Source organism: Sphaerodactylus townsendi, linkage group LG02, assembly GCF_021028975.2.
Source record: "Sphaerodactylus townsendi isolate TG3544 linkage group LG02, MPM_Stown_v2.3, whole genome shotgun sequence".
Taxonomy (NCBI): Eukaryota; Metazoa; Chordata; class Lepidosauria; order Squamata; family Sphaerodactylidae; genus Sphaerodactylus; species Sphaerodactylus townsendi.
The window spans coordinates 121179851-121197353 of record NC_059426.1 but is presented as its reverse complement, the minus strand read 5'-3'; the positions used below and the strand labels follow the sequence as shown (position 1 = coordinate 121197353).

Sequence of the window (17503 nt, the reverse complement as noted above, 5' to 3'; positions counted from 1 at the left end):
CCAATTTCAAACTTGAAAGGGTGTTTAGCTCCCAGCCAGTGCGTGGCTACCAAGTGAGAGCTGCCACTTTGATGGGTCGCAGTCTCTTTATCCCCTACAGTCCAGTTGAGCTCAGCACCGAGAATTTTTTGATAAATAAGCACACGGAACAAGCCTATCATCTTTATTTCTCTGCAACAGTGGCTGCACCAAGCTTTGTCCTATAGGCATCCACGTGAACCACAAAAGGAAGATCTGGGTCAGGGTGTTTTAGGATAGGTTCGGGTAGTAAAGCTGATTTCAAATGTTGAAAGGCTGTCTGACATTCCTTAGACCAAGAAAGGGGCCCTGGGCTTGGCAGCCTGTGGGTCTTTACCTTTAGTGCGTAAGAGGTCTGTGGAGTGGGAGAGTCAGTTCAGCGCAACTTGGGGTATAAAGTCACGATAGAAATTAGCAAACCCCAGGAAAGACTGGAGTTCTTCCGATTGGTGGGGCAGGCCATTGGAGGACTGTTTCCGATCTTAGCAGGATCCATTTTAACTTCGAAGAGATCCTCGTAGCCCAAATAGACTATGGAGGATTAGTGAAAACAACATTTAGAAAGTTTGGCCAAGAGGGAGTTGTCGAGCAAGCCGCTTAATACTTCAACCAAGGCTTCATGCTCCTCCAGGGTTTGCAATAAATTAAACATCATCTAAGTACACAACTACTCCCTTTGTATATAAGTCATGTAGAACTTCGCTGATGAGGGCCATAAAGCCCGGGGCCCCACTTAACCCGAATAATGGCATTATTAAGTATTCATACTGTCCAAATTTTGTGTTAAATGCAAATGTAGTCAAATGTTCATAGCCTCTCCGCGAATCCTGCTGACTCTGTAGGTATGCTTCTCTTTAAATCCAACTTAGTAAAAAAATATCATTCCTCGCCCAATGCATCTAAAAGGTCCTTGATCAAAGGCAAAGGGTATTTATTGGACAGGGTTCCGTGATTGAGTCCTCGGTAATCCGTAGCATGAGAGCCTTTTAAAGATCCGGCCCTTACAAATAATACAGGAGCAGCATGTGGTTTTGGTAGCTCGTCGCATGAATCAAGCGTAGAGCAAGCAGCATTCCTTGTCTTAAGAAGGCAACGGTTCCTTCTCCCTCATTGGGACTCATGCGCGTAGATTCTACCTCTTGGGCAGTTGAGCCCCCGGTTGTACACGACGGCAGTCAGTGTCTCTATGGGGTGGCAATTGATCGCGATTCTTGCTCCTGAAATACTCTGGCTAAAAAATCCTGGTAAGCTGGTGGAATGCCGGTGGATTCGGGAGCAACAGCTGATCTGGGCCAGGGGTGTATGTCATTAGGGAGGTGAAAGTTATCCCCCCCCAATTCATGTGTTCTCCACAGGGAGGGTTTCTCAGTGAATTCTAAGATCCGCTCTTTCCAAAGTCGATATTTGGTCTATGCAACAACAACCATGGCATGCTTCCAGGGACAATGGAGTGTTTTGGCCACTGGGGCCAGAATAAAACTTAATTTTCTCCCAATGGTCAGCGAGCCGGAGGAGAACTGCTGGTTATGCTTTTGAACTGGGCCGTCCTTCGCCCTCTCGAGGGGCCGGCCCATTTGTGTGAACGGGTAATACGGCTTAGCTAGGGGGAACTCGGTTCTAATCCAAGTTCTTTCAGCCACTTGGGGTCAAAAGATTAAACAATGGGAGCAACTCCAGAATCGCTAAGGGCTGAGGCTATAATACGAAAGTGCTTTAGCGGGGTTGGCCAGAATCGCTTTGAATCGCATCGGGAGCTGCTTCGCTTCACCTCACCGTGATCTGAGCTTCGAAACCCATATCCATGGGCTGCTTGATGAGGGCAAAAATCTGCCACTTCTCTCTTCTTCTTTCTGGGTCGCCTTCGCAACCTTTAGACGAGCCCGCCGGAGGCTGCCCGGATTTACGCCGGGTGGTTTGGCAGATGGGGTGCCGCATCGAGCGTTGGCTTCTGTTTTTTCGGGCAGTTGCTGCAGCTAGATGACCCGTCCTCCCCGCAGTAAAGGCAATAATCCCAAAACGGCCGACACGGGCGCCGGAGGTGGTTTTCAGTAGAGACTGCTGGGCTTGACTTATGGCGAAGTCGCAGAGGTGGTCGTAGGGAGTAGCTGGTTTAGCGCATGCCCGCGCCGAAAGCCGTGCATCCAAACGAGACGCCACTTTGAGATCCACCAATTCATCCATTCCAGCAATAGTGCATGGGATCTTGAATAAGGAACATCCGCTGCAGCAGAGTTTGCCGCCGACGGCATCCGGTGAAGTATTCACATTTCATGCGCGCTTCAGGCCACCTTAGGAGGGGAGCTCCAGCAGCCGCCATCGGAATTACACGGGCAAATTCGCAAAAGAGCCGTTGCCTTGCTGAATAGATTTAATGGTGCGGATGGCTTCATTTTCAGCATCCGATCTTTGGAAGCCGCAGCCCTGGCGCTTGGAGGAACGCAGGCACCGCGTATAGCAGCATCATCCCCTTGCAGGTCAAAAAAGAGTTACAAACCAAAGTCGGCTGTCAGCCGCATCCGTCCAAGACGGAAACCGATGTCCCGTATTTTTCGCTTCAGACCGGGTACAAATCGCCATAGTCCTCCATGTGGGCATCGAAGCTGTTGCAGGATGAAGTAGGAGTTTGAAGCTATCCCATCGAAACGGGCAGGTATCGGAGGGTCTGTAGTATCCTCTCCACGTGCCCTCGGAGCCTCACAAGGCGGTTACGCCAGGTTGCATGGCGCAGGGAGAGCCGGAATCGTGGTGGAGGTGGGAGCGCACAGGTGCCGGCGCCGCTGGTGCTCTGGTGGGAGCAGGCCTTTGGAAGGTGGTACAGATAATGGAGTAGCAGGACTCCAGAAGCTGCCGCCTCTGGCGCATTAAAATTGCACCGGGTAACGGGCAGACTCCAGCTTGGGCATCTTGTCCTGGCCAAGCTTCCTCAGCTCCTTTTCCAAGGCGTGTTAAGTCTCTCTTCCCCTTTATGAAGCCAAGGCATTCTGGTGTGCATGCAAAGCTGCTTTCTCTCGCTCCAGTTTGGCCAGTTCGTCTCGTTGAATGTTTGCAGTTAGTTCACTTTGTGCACGCATGGCCTTAACGTTTTCGCATTGACGCTCTAAGTCCATTTTGGAGTGTTCCAGGACCTTATCATGGACCGATAGATTCTGCATATATTGCCGTTGCAACGCGTCTTTGGAACGGTCCATCAACACCATTGAAACCCTTACAACGCCTCCAAGAGAATAAGTATTTTCCGCTGAACTGAATTACCCACTAATTTAAAGATTTTGTTACAAAAGGGTTACATATTAAAACATGACATAACATTCATCTAGCAAGCTGAGTTATGACATTACAGGGATGACAGCAAAGTATGTGTCACTTGTTTCTGCTTCAGAACTAGAAACAATTCAGTAGCTCAGAGTCAGAAGTTCTTTAGAGATTCTGCTACCATTAAACTAGTATATCATTGAAGACTTGCTCTTCCCTTGAAGATTGTGAATCAGTAGCTTCTCTTCAGCTGTGGTAAGATGGCATCTAAGTCGAGGGGGGCTTTTTCAGCACAAAAAATGTGCTAAAAAATTCGACTTATATGCGAGTATATACAGTATGTTATAAGAAGAAGAGTTTGGATTTATATCCCCCCTTTCTCTCCTGCAGGAGACTAGAAGGGGCTTACAATCTCCTTGCCCTTCCCCCCTCACAACAAACACCCTGTGAGGTGGGTGGGGCTGAGAGAGCTCCAAGAAGCTGTGACTAGCCCAAGGTCACCCAGCTGGTGTGTGTGGGAGTGTACAGGCTAATCTGAATTCATCAGATAAGCCTCCACAGCTCAGGCGGCAGAGCTGGGAATCAAACCCGGTTCCTCCAGATTAGATACACGAGCGTTTAACCTCCTACACCACTGCTGCTCCTAAGAAGGGCAAAGATCTGTGGTTACATTATTTAGAATGACTCTTTGGCACCAGAAGGTTCTCTCACACAGCGTAAGAGCTGTTAAAATGATATATTAAAAATTGTTCAAAATATCTGTAAGGAAATAGACATGCAGTCCATAATGACTGCTGTTGCATCATCAGTAGTAACCTTTGCTTCTCATGGTCCAAAATAATCATGTGGTGGTCCCCAGCAGATAAAATCTTTGTATTACAGGAGTAAGCTAATTAGAAAAATCTGTAATAGATTACCTACCCTTATGACCATAGTAATAAGCACACAATTGTTAATAATATTGCAATTCCAATGTAATCCAAATGTTTGACAACCAGGATTTTTCAGTTACATTTCTCCTACCCACAATGTGTCACAGTACTTGAAAAACAGTGAAAATACAAGTGAACATTATTTGGATATTTACTCAATAGCTTTACAAAACCTGAAGCTCCTCTTAAGACTGTATGAGAACTCCATCATTTCATCAATTTAAAAAATTATATAGCATTTTGTCACTATACTTGAAAGCCTGAGAATAAATGTTAAAGGAACAGAATGTTGCTCAACATAGTAAGTGTAGTCCAGGCATAACTCCTCTGCCATTAACAGTTTCTGCTTCTAAATGGATAGCTACCAAGAAGTAAGGAAGTGCTTTATTTTTCAAGAATGAATGCCTTTTTTACCTATAACTATACCCTTTTTTATCCGTAACCCACCTCTCAAGAAAAGGAAATACTAGAAACTTTTCAGCTTGACTGTCACAGGCCTGGGAGTTCAAGTTGTTACTGAGGAGGCAGTTCAAGTTTATATTAAACTATCTCAAATTAGGAAATGCTGCATATTATGAAACATTCATAGATCTCAAAGTAAAAACAGAAGTTTAAAGCAAAGTAGCCGAAGAACTTTTTGTATTCCATTTGAAAACTAATATTCAGCCTTGAAGTATTTCTATTATCTGTATCCCAAAGGGCATCCTACCAGTGGCGTATCTGCCTGGGGACATGGGGTCACCCCATGGAGGTCACCCATGTCCCCAGGCGTACGCCTCTTTGTCAATTTGCATATTTAACAAAGGCTCATGGGTATGTTGTTGAAATGATCACCATAACTAGAAAAGATAGTCCAAGGCAGGACTGGGCCTGCTAAAAGAAGGGGGTGAGACTCTGGGGCAGGGCCTCGCCTGTGCACCGCCCCTGTGCAGGCAAGCCGGGGACGGGGCCACGTGTGGGGGGGTGGAGAAGGAGTTGTCTCCGGCCGCCATTTCCTTCCCACACGCCTCTGCATCGTACAAAGAAGCATCACGATCACCCACTCCAGTTTCCAGTTGATTTTCAAACCACATGCATTTTTTCCTGACAAACACCGGTACTTCACTAGTTCAAATATGAACAAATTAAGTGAAATATCGAGGGATCTTTAATGAATGTATCATTTTTTAAAAATAGCCGCATAAGGCCTCTAATTCTGATAAGGATTTTAGTATTAGTTATGGGATTAATGCCACCCCCCCCACACACACACACGCAACGCCTTCAACAATCAACTACCCCAACACACTGATTCATCTTGGAACAGGAGGGGAAAAAACAGAATATCTGGAGTTTTTACCCTCCAAGTCTATAAACAAACTAGGAGGGATAGTTCTGACTGCAAACCACAAATAGTGGGAGGATTAAGCTCATGTTGTGGATATACATGAATTGGGAATTCCACCTAGGGCTGACAATTGAGGGTTGGGAAATTCCTGGAGATTTCAGAGTGCAGCATAGAGACAAAAGGGGTTTCTTCAGGGAGGGGGACCTCAGTGGGTTTTTGGGGAGGGGAACCTCACTGCCATAGAGTTCACCTTCCAAAGCCATTTTCTCATGAGGAACTGTTCTCTGAAGTCTGGAAAACAGCTGTAATGCTACATCTCCAGGCCTTACCTGGAGGATGGCAAATCTAGATTCACATAAGTGTTTTCCTTTAAGAATGCTGGGCAGACCCATTCATGAGATTCAGTGTCTCATCTAATGAGGCCCCAAGTGACTAATGCTGTAGATAATTAAGTGGTTCTCTATAACCAGATATGTACAAATCCATTAATTTGAAAAAAAAGTTGTATCAGTAAGATTCTGACCTCCACTAATAACAATGTTCCAGTAATGAGCTATTAGAAATTAACATGTTCTTTAGAATATTCTTTGATATAACATAATTATAACTACATCCACAATCATCGCATTAAACCTCATGGAGAATAAGCCTTTGTTATGGACAATCTCCCCCCTGATAAAATCTGATAAAACAGCCCTGATCTCACTTGCTACCAGAAAATTTTCTTTTTTAAAGGTTAACCAAAGACAAATATTTAAATCCTGATGGTGTCCAGTCTCCCAGATATAATTTTTAAAAAGCTCATACTGTACACAAAAAATTAAGTTATCCTAGTGCAAAGTTAGCAATCTTACCTCAAACGATATTATTCTCCTCGTTCACTAACATGAATTGATGTTTCTATTCCTTTTGCCAGTACCACTGTGTGATATACTCTAAACGTATTTCATCTGTAAAATATGGGGAAGATGGAGAAGGTTATTTTATAACAAGTGCATTGACCTTCTTCTCATAGTAAAGTTCAATTTTTAAACAATGATCATATGATGAACCCTTGTGGTCCACCTATGCAGTTAGAATCTGCAGAATAGTCTTTCCCTCTGACACTGAAATCAGGTATGAACAGCTGATCTTCTAATGCAACTCAACCTTGGGGGGAGGGAAGGGGGGGAATGCACACGTCGAGGATCAGACCGGGGACAAATAGTACACCAGAAGACAAGAGGGGAAAAACGCGGAGAAGAATCCAAAGCTCACAAACACTAAGGCTGTTGAGCTCTGCGAAGACCTTGCTCTCCTATTAAAGGCAGGAACTAAACTAGGGTGGATGGAGAGCAGAGGACAGTACAGGAAGTGAAGAATTTTGAGTTCCTGCCTCCTAATAGTAGAGGAAAGGAAATCCCATATGTGATGTCCTCCTCCTCCAGGAGAAATACAACTGTACCTAGGCTACCAAGCAAACAATAGAGTTCTATAAAATGCAATAATTTAATGAAAACGCAGTCCTATACAATACATGAAATAATTTACACATCAGTATACAATGTCCATATGACCAAAGAAATATAAATATCAGTTGGAGAGCAATTCTCAGATCTACCATAACTGTGTCTACAATGGCCACTCTCTTATTTCTTTGTAAATAAATATGTGTGAAATAATGTTTATTTTATTCCTGTCTTTATATTTCACTGCCACTAGGAATTTTATTCCAAACAGTGTGTCCAAGCTTTATAGCAGTTTTGAAGGGCTATGTGGTCCTGAGCAAATTTTTAGTGTGGGATTCCAGATTACATTTAACAAAATAAAAGTTTATTTATGCATGTTCGTTAGCTTAAACATTTCAAGAAACAATTTACAAAAAATAAAACAAACTGAGGCAATGACTTCTGCTGAGGGGACATCCACTCTCTCACGCCTTTAAATTTCTGAGACCCTATTAGGATTTGACTCCTTTTCTAGTCTCTCAAGGTTTCTACCTATTTCGTTGGCAATTCTATACTTCATATAACATTATAAGTTTAGCCCTGACAGTCTCTATCTTTCTCTACACAGCTCACTGACTGATCAACTCTCAGTTCAGCACAGAATGTCTCTCTCTCAGTTCAGCACATGATATTCAGTTTATCTCAGACCGACTCCCGTCAGTCATTCTCTATTGTCTCATCCCCCTTTCACCCTTCCTTCCTTTTACAACTTACCTCTCAATTTAAAGAAACACACACATAACATTTTAAAATGTTACAGTGTCCAACAAACACACTAAGAATGAATATATGCACAAGATATCATCTTGAAGGTGTACCAGGACTTAAAAGCGAGCAAGCCAAGTTGGACTGAAGAAGTGGAAATATCTATGAAACAAGCAAGATAACCAGGCAGCATGTCTACTGATGTTTATCTATATTTCTTTCATCATATGGACATTTTCTACTCATATGTAAATTATTTCATGTATTGTATAGGACTGTGCTCTGTTTTTTACTTTCTCATGAATGTGTACATTCTTTGGATATACAACAGCAAAAAAGTTGGAATCATCATAAGTGTGATATAAACTAGGGCTTGTGTACTGTTGTATACATTTATATGATCTTCCAGTGGTTTATTGCTCTGTGGGAGGGAAAATCAATTGAAAGGATGGATTAAAAAAATTAACAGCAATGAACGGATGCTACACAATATGAGGCAAGCTTGGCAGTTTCAAAGTTGTAATCAATGTTTTTCTTGTGATTACACTTAGGAATTTTGCAAAAAAAGGTACATAAACGGTTTACTGATTTATAATCAGTAACAAAAGGATGGCCAAATACAAGCCAAAAAAAAACACCCCAGTGATGCAGTTGGAGAAATCATTTTCATTCACTCTGAGATCCCTACACATTTCGCATTTGCTTCATCAGGTGGATCTGTAAAACATTATGGTCTGGACATTTCTCACAGTAATAGTTTTGAAGAAAAATTACAAGAGAGAAACAATCATAAGTACCTAATTATTTCTGGAACTAATTAATACACACACTGATAGAGCTTGACCCAGTCCACTGCAGGCACAGAATTTGCATGAAGAGATCCCTGTAGAATATTATGTAGCTTCATTTCTTCCTCACCACAGCCTGTGCACACTCAACATTCCAAGTTGCTAAAAGGAGTCAGAGGTGTGTGCAGACATCCCAGGCCCACACGGAGCCTTGCTTCCCCATCAACTCAATTAACCACATTACATCACTGAGAGGGGGGCTGGACAGAGATACAGAAGGCACCAACCTTCCATTAGTACAGGGATTTGGCAAACTGAATGCCTATACAAAATAAAACAGGAGTCCACTGTCATCTTTGACACCAACAGAATTTATTGTACCATAAGGTTTCATGAGTCAGAAAGATGCATGAAGATAAAATGAGCTCTGATTCACAAAAATCTTACTCAGGAATAAATTGTTAGTCTGTAAGGCACCAATGGACTCCTGTTTTATTTTGCTTCTCCAGGCTAACAGGACTACCCTTCTGGAATTATGATTACCCATGCATGCAGTGCCAATGGTAGGGGGAAAACAGGCTCTCTGTAGTGTCCTAAGGGACCAGGATGAACTGGATTCAAGGACAAAATTATTCTTGAATACTAACATGTCAACTTTTTGACAAATGATCATCATATAGAAGTGTTTACATATGGAGACATTTCTGAATTTATTTTGGAGTGAGGCTTTTTATAACAAGTTAATTCATTCAGTTATACTATGTTTCACATAAATATGATAGTTTGGTCAGTTGAGGTACAGCAGTTAAGAACGTTGTATGCTTCCTCATCAGAATTCAGTCCTGAATGAGTATGAGAATTATCATTCATTTTTATGCACTGCTTTTGTCAAAACCATTATTTTGTGCATTATTAAACACAGTACTTTGATACAACAGCATTTATGCCAAAACGTATTTTTACTTTTAATTATTCAAGCGGATGGGAGGAGAAGGGCTGGGTAGGAACTAGGACCCAGGAGGAGAATTCTACAACCAAGAAGGTCTGGCATGCTATGTTCTGTGGTGGAGGAATATACAACCTACTATCATCTTTACATGGAACAGAGAATAGTCAGTTTTGCACTAAAAGGATTAATTCTGTAACAATTTTATGAGGCTCAAGGAAAGCAGAGAGAATCCATGAACCAGTTGTAATCCTGGGAAGATTTGGCGAGGACCACCACCATTTCCTGCACAATAAGACTAACCAAAGTGAAAAACAGGCATAATTGGATGCAATAATTTGAGAAAGAATGGAATAATTTCAATGAAGAGACAGAATGAATGAATAATGCCAGTGAAAATAGTTTTCAAATGGGGATACTTTTTCACACCAAGACTAGTCCAACCACCCAAAATATACTGCTTTTCTTCTACTTATGATATAATACCCCGAGAGAAAAACAACAAAAACAAAAAGATCAAACATTCAAGATTATTATTTCTCTGAAGTTAAGCTAGTTAGTAATTGCCTAGTCATTAACTTTGCTAATGATATGCCCTTACAGACTAGACTGCCAGGAGCCAACTCTCCTACACAACAAAATGAACTATGCGCTGAAGGTATGAAAATTTGTGACTTGGTGCAACCGTTGCCCAAGTTGGATAGCTGACAGTTCCACCAAGATACATGATTAATAACTTGCTGATTTACAACACTGTCCCCAAAAATGAGACAATAGGTCAATGCTTGCCTGCAGAGTCCTCAAACTTAGAGAAGGGGTAAACATAGCTTTTAACCATGACAGATTAATTTTTATAATTTCAATATTTTTTCTCTGTATTACACTGTATTACTGAGCAAAAGAAGTACCTTGGAGTGTGAGCAGTGAAAAAGAAGTCCTTGCCATCAACTATGAAATGCATTTGGTTTGCCTAACATTCACCCATTTGTATCATCAAAGGCTTCCACAGCAAGAATCAACTGGCTGTCGTGGGTTTTCTGGGCTGTGTGGCCATGGTCTGCTAGTTTTTGCTCCCAACATTTCGCCCACATTGATGACTGGCATCTTCAGAGGTATGTGATTAATTAAAAGTATTTATACCCTGACTTTCTACAGCATATTCAAGGTGGCTTACAATATTCACTAAAATACAATATAATACAATAATAAAACAAACAATAATTGAGCTTCAGCGTCTATGGCACAAACCAGCTGAGGTCGTCCCAATGGTATTAGACGTCCTGGGCGTCATTCCGAAAATGCTAGGGCAGCACTTGAAACGTCTTCACATCGACAAAATTAACATCTGTCAGATTCAAAAGGCAGCCCTGCTGGGATCTGCATGAATACTACACTGACACATTACAGCTTCCAGGGCCTCCGGGTGAGGCTCGAATTGTAATGAAAGGCCAACAACCAGCTAAAGAACTGGGAGCTGTGATACTGAACAAAACCAACAACAATAAAACTCTTGGTCTTTCTCCCAGCATCTACAATTTAAGGTAATACTATTGGTTTAGAGCAGTGATGGCGAACTTTTCGAGACCGAGTGCCCAAATTGCAACCCAAAACCCACTTATTTATCGCAAAGTGCCAACACAGCAATTTAACCTGAATAACCCCCTCAAGCAGGGGTCAGCCTGCTGTAGCCTCCAGCAAGTCCCACATGTGCCACTCTGCGCTTCTCTAGCATCTCTGCTGCCTCGCCCCCCCCCCCCGGGCAGAAACCACCTGGAGCACAGGCACCAGGCCCGCCAGCCGAGTCCTCCCTGCTCGCTGAGGTGCATGCACATCAAGTCCAGTGGCCCAGGCCAGGCTAGATGTGTGGGGGGATCCCCCCACATGACGAACTCTGTGTGCGCGTGCCCACAGAAAGGGCTCTGAGCACCCGTGCCATAGGTTCGCCACCACTGGTTTAGAACATTGTAAGGATTATTGTAAGTATACAATAATGTTTACGCAATAATGTATACGAAACATATGAACACTAGGAACATACCATATATTATACGCTTTCTAATTATTATTCCGCTGAGAAATGGTGAGTAATTTGATCAAGAACATTCAATTCTGGATGGGTCCCATAAAAATTCAACTCTAACACCATATCAACTCTGGGGGAGGGCAGTTTAAAAATCAAATATTTAAATAAAAATAAATAATCATAATCATAAGAAGAAGAGTTTGGATTTATATCCCCCTTTCTCTCCTGTAGGACACTCAAAGGGGCTTACAATCTCCTTGCCCTTCCCCCCTCACAACAAACACCCTGTGAGGTGGGTGGGGCTGAGAGAGCTCCAAGAAGCTGTGACTAGCCCAAGGTCACCCAGCTGGCGCGTGTGGGAGTGTACAGGGCCCAGGGGTTGGGAACCTGCGGCTCGAGAGCCGCATGCGGCTCTTCTGCCCTTGCACTGCGGCTCCATGAGCCGAGCTGCCGGCACCATCCTTGCCCACCCTGCAGGCAGCAGGGCGGGCGCACCAACTGCCCGTGGCCAGCTGGGCCATGCTGTGGGCTTTCCCTCTCGTCCACCCCATTGGAGCGGGGCGGGCGCTTTCCCGGCGGCCAGCGAGGCTGAGCCGCCGGCTTCATCCTTGCCCACCCTGCAGGCAGCAGGGCAGGAGCACCAATTGCCCGCGGCCAGCTGGGCCACACCGCGGCTTTCCTCAGTCACTTCCTGTTTGAGAGCTGGGCTGGCACTTTCCCGGTGGCGGGCTTTGTTTCCTAGCTGCTGGTTCTATTTTCTGCCCGCCCTGCCGGCAGCAGGGCGGACGAATCCATGTGCTTCTCAGAATGAGTGGAGTAAAAGGTTAAAAAACCCAATATATACAGTCTTATCTTTATTTTAAATGTCAAAAATTATTTGCAGCTCCAAGTGTTTTCTTTTTCCGTAGAAAACAGGTCCAAATGGCTCTTTGAGTGTTAAAGGTTCCCTACCCCTGGACTACAGGCTAATCTGAATTCCCCAGATAAGCCTCCACAACTCAGGCGGCAGAGCTGGGAATCAAACCAGTTCCTCCAGATTAGATATATGAGCTCTTAACCTCCTACGCCACTGCTGCTCCTACTTTGATCCTACTTTGAACTTCAAGGAATTTCATGATCAGTGTACATATTTTTCTCTGCTAGTGTGGCAACAGTGTCTTTGTACTGAAATTAGTTTTGTTCGCCTTTGCAATCCAGACAGCCCAATCCATAGCTAAGGTGGCTGAGGATGGTGGCACTGCCATGCCACCCCACTGCCTCCAGCAGCACAGGGAGGCCGAAAAAGCAATCCCCGATCCCCACTGCTACAAAAAACCCTCCACAGGGTTAGATGGATAAGTCCAAGCCCTGGGCCACAGCGTAACTGCCTGAAAACCCAGGTGGAAGCCAACTAATGTCAGCTCTGTCCCCAGGAATGTCCTGCCCCTCCCCCATGGTGGCATGTCATTGAACACCAGTGGAGCCCTCCAGTGGACCTGATTTCTGGGTGTCCCCATCATGGAGCTGAAGGGTGCCTGGCCACTGTTGACTTTGCCCCGTCTACTGGCAAAGGTCCTCCTTGCACAGAAACTGGGGACAACTGTGGCAGCACAATCCTGCACTGGCTCCACAACATAACCCCCCCCCCCAATAATCCAACATCAACACATTTTGCCTGTTAATTTTACAGTAGTCCCCTGAGGGCAACCCAACAAGTTAATTGTCTATGTTTTGAAAGTCTCTAATTGCACTTATACATTCAAAAATAGAAGAGGATGAATTCTGAAGTTGCCAAACTGTTGGTTAGTATAAATGCTGTGATTCTGCAGGAGCACAAAAATAACAAGAATATGCTGTTGGAAACAGTAAGAAAACGGAGGTTTCATTTTAAAAGAAAAATAGCTTTTGCTCTTATCAAGGTGGCTCAATGGAAGACCTCTTCTTTGCATACAGAAGGTCCCAGATTCAATCCCAGGCATCTCTATTTCAGTAAAAGGACCAGATAATAGGTAATGTGAAAGAATTCTACCTGAGACCCTGGAGAGCTACTGCCTGTAAGAACAGGCAATACTGGCCTTGAAGGGGGGATGGTTTGGTTCAGTATAAGGCATATCCATGTGCAGATAAGTTTATTTAAAAAAAAGAATTTAAAAATGTTTCGACTTAAATTGATTTAATTTTTTTTCAATTTTTATGTGTTCCCTTTAAAAATCAGCAGGTTTCCAATGAAGTTGGAATGTAATGCAAAGATGTTAAAAAGACTCTGGCAACTAAATTCATAACCATATCAGAATTAAAAACTTCAGTGTAAAATATGGGGGAAATTATGGTTTCTGAGGTGAAATACTATGCATATGCTGTCAGACTGCTGCAAATTACAAATGTTTATTATGGTCACGTTTATCTCAAATTTTAATATTATAATATAATATGGTTTTAACTGGGATTGGGGGTGAATTAGATTTTAATTGTTTATATGTATGATGGACACCGCCCTGAGCCCTTCGGGGAAGGGCGGTATAGAAATTTAATTAATTAATTAGTTAGTTAATTAATTAATTAAAATAATAATAATAATAATAATAATAATAATAATAATAATAATAATAATAATAATAATAAATATTTAGTAAGGATTGTTAAATTGTCATATATTTATGTTGTGTAACAGCTTATTATTGATGTACATGTCAGTGATCTTTGGTTGGAAATAAATTTATTTGGAAAAAACAAGTTCTGGACTAGATTGTGTCTCCTAGCCTCACAAGTGATCTTGTTTGTGATCTTGCATATATGACAAGTCAGACAGAAATGTATTAGTTGCATTAATTGAACAGTTTAATATCCTAGGTTCTTTTTACAGTAATATGTATTGAGAGAAGGTGGGCAACTGTGAAATCAATAGATTTCTGTCTGGCTCTGTGCATATTAATAATCATTCCTCATGGACCATATTCAAAGAGTTGCCATTGGAGACCAATTATCATCAACATGGGATTTGATCCACAGGGTGCAGTCTTATCCCTCACAGTATTCAATCTCTATGTACACCATTAGTAGTCTACATCTAAATATCAAGGGACAGAAGTCTTGAGCCACTGCCTGATGACTAAGGGTAAAAGTTGAAACTGAATAAACTGGAACTGGACTCTGAGAAGACTGAAGTAATGCTGGCTGGGAATGCTCAGGTCTTGATAGACATTACGCTTCCCACTTTTGATGGGTTTCAACTGGCCCAGGCTGACTTTGTCAACAGCTTTAGGGTTATAGTGGACTCAGCTTTACAGCTGGAGAAGGAAATTAATCCAGCTGGGGGGAAAAATCACTTTCCCCCAACTTTGTTTAGCCCTACATCAGCTGATCTGGCCACCTGAAGCCACACCACAGGCGCATTGAGACTAGACTACTATCATGCATTGCAGATACGTCTCCCATCAAAATCAACTTAGAGGCTCCAGTTAGTAGAATGCAGCAGTTCCATTATTATCCCACCCCCTTCTGTCCACCATTATAGTGGATTCCCCAGGCTGTTTAAGTTTTACATCTCTGAATATTATTATTCTGGTGTGCCTTATAAAAGGGGTTTGCCAAAGAAGTTTTTTAAATAACAGGGGTCAGGGAAAGTGCTTCTTGACACCAGACATCGATTCCTGAGGTGGAAAAGGTTGGAAAAATCTGACAAACTTGGCCAGTGAGAAGTTTCCCTGCCTGGGTGATATTGGGAAGTGGGGGAGGGGGGTCTGTTGCAGCATGTCCATGGCATCAGTAGATGAAACAGCTGTTAATGAGCAATCCATGTCTTCCTCTGAGAGAACGTCTTCATAAAGAGTGTCCCTGCATGTTTTTGCAATTGTAGAAGCAGAGGAGCTCCCCTCTGATGCAATTCAGAGGATCTGATAGCAAGAGTTGAAAGGGAGAAAGGGGGAATAGTTTGAAGCAGTTAAGAGGGAAGATAGTGAAGGCAAACAGATGAGACAGAGATATAGAATCTTTGAGGAAAAAAATATTCTTTAGGCAAAGATCAAGGGGAAAAAACTAGCACAGGTAACCTAGCTACATGCTATTCCCCTTGAGGCAGGAACAGAACTGAAGAAAGGGGTGATCCCACTCCAAAAGGAAGAGTAAGGCTCATTCCGCACATGCAGAATAATGCACTTTCAAACTGCTTTCAGTGCTATTTGAAGCTGTGCAGAATAGCAAAATCCACTTGCAAACAGTTGTGAAGGTGTATTGTCGAAGGCTTTCACGGCCGGAATCACTTGGGTGCTGTGTGGTTTCCGGGCTGTATGGCCGTGTTCTAGCAGCATTCTCTCCTGACGTTTCGCCTGCATCTGTGGCTGGCATCTTCAGAGGATCCGAAGAGCATCCTCTGAAGATGCCAGCCACAGATGCAGGCGAAACGTCAGGAGAGAATGCTGCTAGAACACGGCCATACAGCCCGGAAACCACACAGCACCCAAGTTGTGAAGGTGGTTTGAAAATGCATTATTTTGCATGTGCGGAAGGGGCCTAAGAAAAGTTATTTCCTGCCTCGCTGATTGGACAGCGGGAATCACTTACAAAATGTTCTCTGGCTCAGGAGAGTAGTAGTATGTACAGCGGCATCAGGATGGGGAAAATCAGAGGAAATTATCCTAAAGCACAAGGACAGGTTCAGATCCAAACTGCAGCCTGACGCAAAATTATACCTTTGAATGGCCATTCTTGCACCTTAAACACCTACTTTTGGACTTCCAACAGGCTATCAATCTTGTAAAGATATGCTCTTCCAAGGCACAACCATGCAAACTACATCTGCAAGATGAACAGCTACCAGAGCAGCTTCTGGAAATCTCATCTCTTAGTTTCTCATAACTATATAAACATTTACTTTCTGCTCTGGACAAAAGCTACAAATGTGATGTCAGGAGGAAAGAGGAGAAAATGTTTTCAATCAGCATCCAGTTATTATTGCTCTTTAAATCAATGGCTATTTCAAGATTTGGAAAAGCCTTCCTTGAGTTATTAGTATGATAAGGAAGTTCATAAGAAACCATGTGATAATGCCAGAAAAAAATAATTCCAATGCAGGAACTAAATGAAAGCAACCAGACTACACAATTTCTATAATAGCTACCACTGTCCCTTTGCTTGCAAATCCTAACAGTTCTCTCTCTTGAACAGACCTATATGCAAACTTAATCAGCATAATATGAAGAAATAATAAACAGAGCACATAGTCTCATCAATTAACATTATGTCAGTTCAGGAGTACAACAGCACAGGATTCATATAGCAACACAACCTCCCCCCAATCTATGGCTCATTCCGCACATGCAGAATAATGCACTTTCAAACTGCTTTCAGTGCTCTTTGAAGCTGTATGAATAGCAAACTAAAATTTGCAAAACTGTTGTGAAAGTGTGGTTTGAAAACGACATTTTATGGAAGTGATAACAATGTGAAAATAATACAAGGGAATGCAGAACTAAACTGCAGTTTCAAGAATACTACTCAGACCACCACTTCCTTTTACTCTCCTTTCCTCATTAATGCACAGAGTATTACTTTTGTTTTAACACACCAGTGTAAAGATAAATTTCAGTCCCTGGAACTTAATGCTTGCTTCAGAAATCCACCATAAGACAATTTATCTTGTCCATTTATATATCATCTTTCTTCCATTGCATTCAAGACAGATTACAGTTCAAAATATGAATCACACGATGCATCAGGAAATAGGAACAGAAAAAGAAAAGGAAAACAAGTAAACACATGCACTAATTTTTAAGCAACATATAATAGAAGGTTCAAGTATCTACTCCAAATTCTTTCATATCTTTACAGTGAATGAGCACCAGGCCAAGCATCTTTTGAGAATGCTGAAAACACATTTGGGCTTACTTTCATTTACTTGATACTGGGCTGATTCTTACAGTTCAAGATATTCTGGATAATTAACAGTAGTTCTTCACTGTTGTCATACAGAAGCAGAATTTATTACAGATAAAAGAAAAAAGCTAGCATTTCAAGATCTGCTTTTTTCCTTGCAACCTCTACAGATTCA

At 42.5% G+C, this 17503-nt stretch overlaps 1 protein-coding gene across 7 annotated transcripts in view; it reads right to left on the bottom strand.

Annotated features, from left to right (window-relative positions):
• The window catches only part of SIPA1L1 (signal induced proliferation associated 1 like 1), a 184530-nt gene that overhangs the window by 145356 nt on the left and 21671 nt on the right, over positions 1 to 17503 (bottom strand). For 6 of the 7 annotated variants that reach the window (XM_048484057.1, XM_048484063.1, XM_048484062.1 and 3 more), the window contains one exon: positions 6384 to 6479. The exons of the other annotated variant lie outside the window; for it this stretch is intronic. The gene's annotated coding sequence lies outside the window, so the exon portion shown is untranslated. The remainder of the gene's footprint in view (positions 1 to 6383; positions 6480 to 17503) is intronic. 7 annotated transcript variants of the gene reach the window in all.